Source organism: Rhinoraja longicauda, unplaced genomic scaffold (assembly GCF_053455715.1).
Source record: "Rhinoraja longicauda isolate Sanriku21f unplaced genomic scaffold, sRhiLon1.1 Scf000166, whole genome shotgun sequence".
Classification (NCBI taxonomy): Eukaryota; Metazoa; Chordata; class Chondrichthyes; order Rajiformes; family Arhynchobatidae; genus Rhinoraja; species Rhinoraja longicauda.
In genome coordinates this window covers 12,501-17,500 of record NW_027601384.1, presented here as the reverse complement: position 1 = coordinate 17,500, position 5,000 = coordinate 12,501, and the positions used below count along the sequence as shown (strand labels likewise).

The following is a 5,000-nucleotide window of genomic DNA, read 5'->3' as shown; positions in this document are numbered from 1 at the left end:
TCACCGGTTCACCATTGATTTTCCACTTTTCCCGGGTGTTGTAGAGGAATGTTTTCCTGTGTGGTCTACAGTGGAAGCCGGCCGTTTTTTTGATATTTATCTGTAGACCTGTGTTTTGGCAGAAATTCTGCAGGATTTTCATATTGGCCGTCATTCCTGCATAGGAGTCGCTGAGGATTGCAATGTCGTCTGCAAATGCGAGCGAAGAACAGCTGATTCTCCTGTTCTTCTGTGTTAGCGTGACACCCATCTGTGCCTGTTCCAATGTGCATATCAGTGGGTCCATTGTAATGTTAAATAACAGTGGTGAGAGTGGGTCGCCTTGTTTGACTCCCCTTTTAATGGGTATGGGCTCTGTTGCGGTCCTGTCACCCTCTATGACCGTTGTGTTGTCGGTATAGAGACTCTGCACTAGGTGAATGAACCTGTTCGGTATACCCATCCTCTTGAGTCCAACAGTGAGCATTTTGTGACCGATGGAGTCGAATGCCTTTGCCAGGTCTACAAAGACTACCGCCAATTCCTTCTTGTTGCTCTTTGCCCCCTTCATGATATTTTCTAGGATCGCGATGTTTTCATTGCATCCCGGGGTGGCCGCTATAAATCCCTTCTGGCGAGGGTTAAGCGTAACTGCCTCCGACAGTCTCTTCGCGATGATCTTTGTGAAGAGCCGGAGCAACATCGGCCCGATTGTGATGGGCCTCCAGTTGTCGATGTTCTTGAGGAGTTCTGCATCCTCCGTTTTAGGAATTAGCACAGTCCGACTCCTTTTCAGGGCTGTTGGTACGAATGCCAATTTCTGCCATAGAGAGAAGAGGCGAGGTATCACTGTCGCATCCTGACCAATGATGTTTTCCAGGTGTTCCACCTTCATCCCGTCCAGTCCCGCTGCACTTTTCGCGTTTATCTCGCTTATCGCCTTTTCGACCTCTTCAAGCTCAATGGCTTCCATTAGCCGGTTAATGTTTGTGGTGCCATTATACTGTGCCATTTTGCTGATGTTTGCTTTGTTGTTCACTTGTGATAGTTTTGCTCGAAAGCAATTCTCCAGCTCCTCCCTTCTGAGAGGGCAGCTAGATGCAGCTGGCGCGCCCATGATTTGACGTGCCAGTCTCCTTCTGTCTTTTTGATACAGGGTCTGAGTGGTTTTGTATCTGTGTTTTTTTGCGGCCCGTCGTTTTCTTGCACCAGAGTTTGGGTGGTTTGCAACTCTGTGCTCTTTTTTATTGCTGCCCGCCTTTCCACCCTTGTTTTTATGAGGCTTTGGAGAGAACTTGTCTATCAAACCTTCCGTGATTTGTTCGACCATCTCGATGCACCGATCTTTGTTGTGTCCATCGCCAAGTAGTTCCTCTGCCTTTGTGATCTGTTCAGCTAGATCTCGATGTTTTGGGGGTCCATGCGTCTTTTCCCTTGGTCGGGCAGTGGTTTTGGTGTGTCCCTGGTCGGACGCGGCCAACTCTTCAGTCTCAGTTTCAGGCTCAGGTTCCGTTTCGTTACCCGTTTCTTCGGGGATGTTCCTGCTCTGGGCCTCGATTTCAGCCGCCAGCCTTCTGATATTCGGGTCCCTTCGCTTGTCTGAGATTTGTTTATTGGTCTTTGATGTCATAACTTCGCTTATCGCGACGTTGATGAATCGGGAACCTTGGAATCGTTTTTCCAGGTCGATAAGCATTTTTATTTCCTCATCCGACCAGACGGAGCTTTGCCGGGTTTTTTTCGGAGGATTAGCTGCTGCAATCCTTTTCTTGTTTCTTATTGCTGGATGTTTGTGCCTCTCATGCTGGCTGAGACCCCTAGGTGTGGTGAACCGTAGTACACATCCTTCGCAGGGGAAAACGCCTTCTGTGGTGGGTGGTGGTGGACCCGTACATTTGGCGTAGTGGCATGTAATGGCGTGGAATTCTCCTTTTTTGTTACACTTCCCACATACAGTGAGGAAGCTTTTGATTTGGTGTTTCTTATTCAGGTGTGTCCTGAATAATCCAACTGTGTGATAAATTTCATTGCATTTTGAGCAAAATAGTCCATCCACTGGGTAGTGAATAATTACCGGTTGTGGCTTGTTGTTGTCCTTCGGTTTCGTTATGATTACATTTTCGTAATAGGTACTGTCATCGGTGGTTTGTGTTTCTGTGGGCTTACTGACGGTTGTCGTTTCATTTTCCTTCTCTGTGCCAGAGGTCTTGATTAGCCGGCTGTAGAAGGTTTGAGTTTGGATGTTTACACTGTGATCCTGGCCTTCCAGGGATGACGTGTTCGCATCCTCTTTGTCTTCCATTGCTGGTTTCCCGATCCTCTTGGCTCTGGCTCGCCGGACCGGGTATCTGCAAGGCATGATTTCAGGTGGTAATCTCCTTGGTCTCAACTCCTCTTCGCTAGTTTGGGTGGAAGAGGATGTTAGCACAGGTCTCGCAGACGATGACCTGGCTCGAGTGCAGCTTTTGCACTTTACGCAGTGGGCCGCTGCAGGTGGCTCATTTGCGGGGACGTTGTTTGTCCGGGACAAGTCCCATCCGGATAGGTGCAATCTTTGGGGATTGACAACCATATTTGTTTTTTGCATTGCCTCCCGTGTCTGCACGGGCTCCGATCTCCGCAGATCGGTATCCATCTCGTGTTGCTTTCTGAGTCGTTTCTGCCGACGCTTGGATGTTTAGCGTCGTTTCCAGCGGGAACCACTTGGAGGTACGACTCACTGAGGACGGCGAGAACACGAAAAGACGCCCTCAGCTACGGTAACTTTGCCAGCGACCCCTCTTAAGAGAGTCATAGTTACTCCCGCCGTTTAGCGTCGTTTCCAGCGGGAACCACTTGGAGGTACGACTCACTGAGGACGGCGAGAACACGAAAAGACGCCCTCAGCTACGGTAACTTTGCCAGCGACCCCTCTTAAGAGAGTCATAGTTACTCCCGCAAAACTATCACAAGTGAACAACAAAGCAAACATCAGCAAAATGGCACAGTATAATGGCACCACAAACATTAACCGGCTAATGGAAGCCATTGAGCTTGAAGAGGTCGAAAAGGCGATAAGCGAGATAAACGCGAAAAGTGCAGCGGGACTGGACGGGATGAAGGTGGAACACCTGGAAAACATCATTGGTCAGGATGCGACAGTGATACCTCGCCTCTTCTCTCTATGGCAGAAATTGGCATTCGTACCAACAGCCCTGAAAAGGAGTCGGACTGTGCTAATTCCTAAAACGGAGGATGCAGAACTCCTCAAGAACATCGACAACTGGAGGCCCATCACAATCGGGCCGATGTTGCTCCGGCTCTTCACAAAGATCATCGCGAAGAGACTGTCGGAGGCAGTTACGCTTAACCCTCGCCAGAAGGGATTTATAGCGGCCACCCCGGGATGCAATGAAAACATCGCGATCCTAGAAAATATCATGAAGGGGGCAAAGAGCAACAAGAAGGAATTGGCGGTAGTCTTTGTAGACCTGGCAAAGGCATTCGACTCCATCGGTCACAAAATGCTCACTGTTGGACTCAAGAGGATGGGTATACCGAACAGGTTCATTCACCTAGTGCAGAGTCTCTATACCGACAACACAACGGTCATAGAGGGTGACAGGACCGCAACAGAGCCCATACCCATTAAAAGGGGAGTCAAACAAGGCGACCCACTCTCACCACTGTTATTTAACATTACAATGGACCCACTGATATGCACATTGGAACAGGCACAGATGGGTGTCACGCTAACACAGAAGAACAGGAGAATCAGCTGTTCTTCGCTCGCATTTGCAGACGACATTGCAATCCTCAGCGACTCCTATGCAGGAATGACGGCCAATATGAAAATCCTGCAGAATTTCTGCCAAAACACAGGTCTACAGATAAATATCAAAAAAACGGCCGGCTTCCACTGTAGACCACACAGGAAAACATTCCTCTACAACACCCGGGAAAAGTGGAAAATCAATGGTGAACCGGTGAACCACATCGAACCGGGCGAGCTCGAGAAATATCTGGGAGCGCGAATAGACCCATGGGCAGGAGTAACTGAGGACAACTGGTCGGGAAAACTGAACAAGTGGATTACGAGTCTGAGAGAGGCAGAACTCAAGCCGACTCAGCAACTCGAAATCCTAAAAACGCACATGATTCCGAGGATCTACTACCACCTTATCCTCACGGAAGCATCGCAAAACACTATCATAGAACTGGACAATCTCATTAAGAAGGCAGTGAAAGAAATACTACATCTTCCTGCTGACACAACAGATGGAATATTATATTCCAAAAACAAGGACGGGGGCCTCGGACTACCAAAACTCGAGGTGCAAATTCCATCTGCCATTATACGGAAGCTCGAGTCCCTGGAAAAATCAGAGGATGCAGTCATCTCGGCATCGTTCCAGTTCCGAGGCAATAACAACGTGGAGCACATTAACAAACTGAGAAACCTCAAAGTGCTAAGAGAAATTGAAGAATTTCTCGAACCCGCCGAATCGAATGACAACGAGGAGGCGAGCCTCTCAACCATTTGTGAAATGGAAGAAAGTCTACTCGGAACTGAAGGAAACGCCAAACCCGTAAACAAATATGCGGAATGGCGCCAATGGGAGTTCGAAAAATGGACCAAGCTTTTGGCCCAGGGCCCCGGTATCCACTACTACAAAAACGACCCGACATCCAACACATGGCTGTACGGACATCATAAGATGAAACAGTCTCTATTCATTAAGAGACTGCTACTGAGGTGCAACTTATACCCCACAAGGTGCACCATTTCATACGGCCGCCCCAACATGGCCAAACTATGCAGAAGGTGTGCAATGGCCAACGAAACATTGGCACACATCTCAGGACAATGTCTCGCAGTCAAAAACGCACGGATTAAGCGCCATAATAAGATCTTGGACAAACTGAAGGCGCAGGTTGCTAAACACGGATGGGCTGTACACATCGAACCGAGGTTCAAAACGGAGGATGGAAGAATATGGAAGCCCGACTTGATCTTTGTCAAAGGGCAGGAAGTGGCAGTG

General features: G+C 48.7%; 1 pseudogene; it reads right to left on the bottom strand.

Moving 5' to 3' along the window:
• LOC144590328 (28S ribosomal RNA) overlaps positions 1–5,000 on the bottom strand; it is an 11,241-nt pseudogene that overhangs the window by 2,881 nt on the left and 3,360 nt on the right.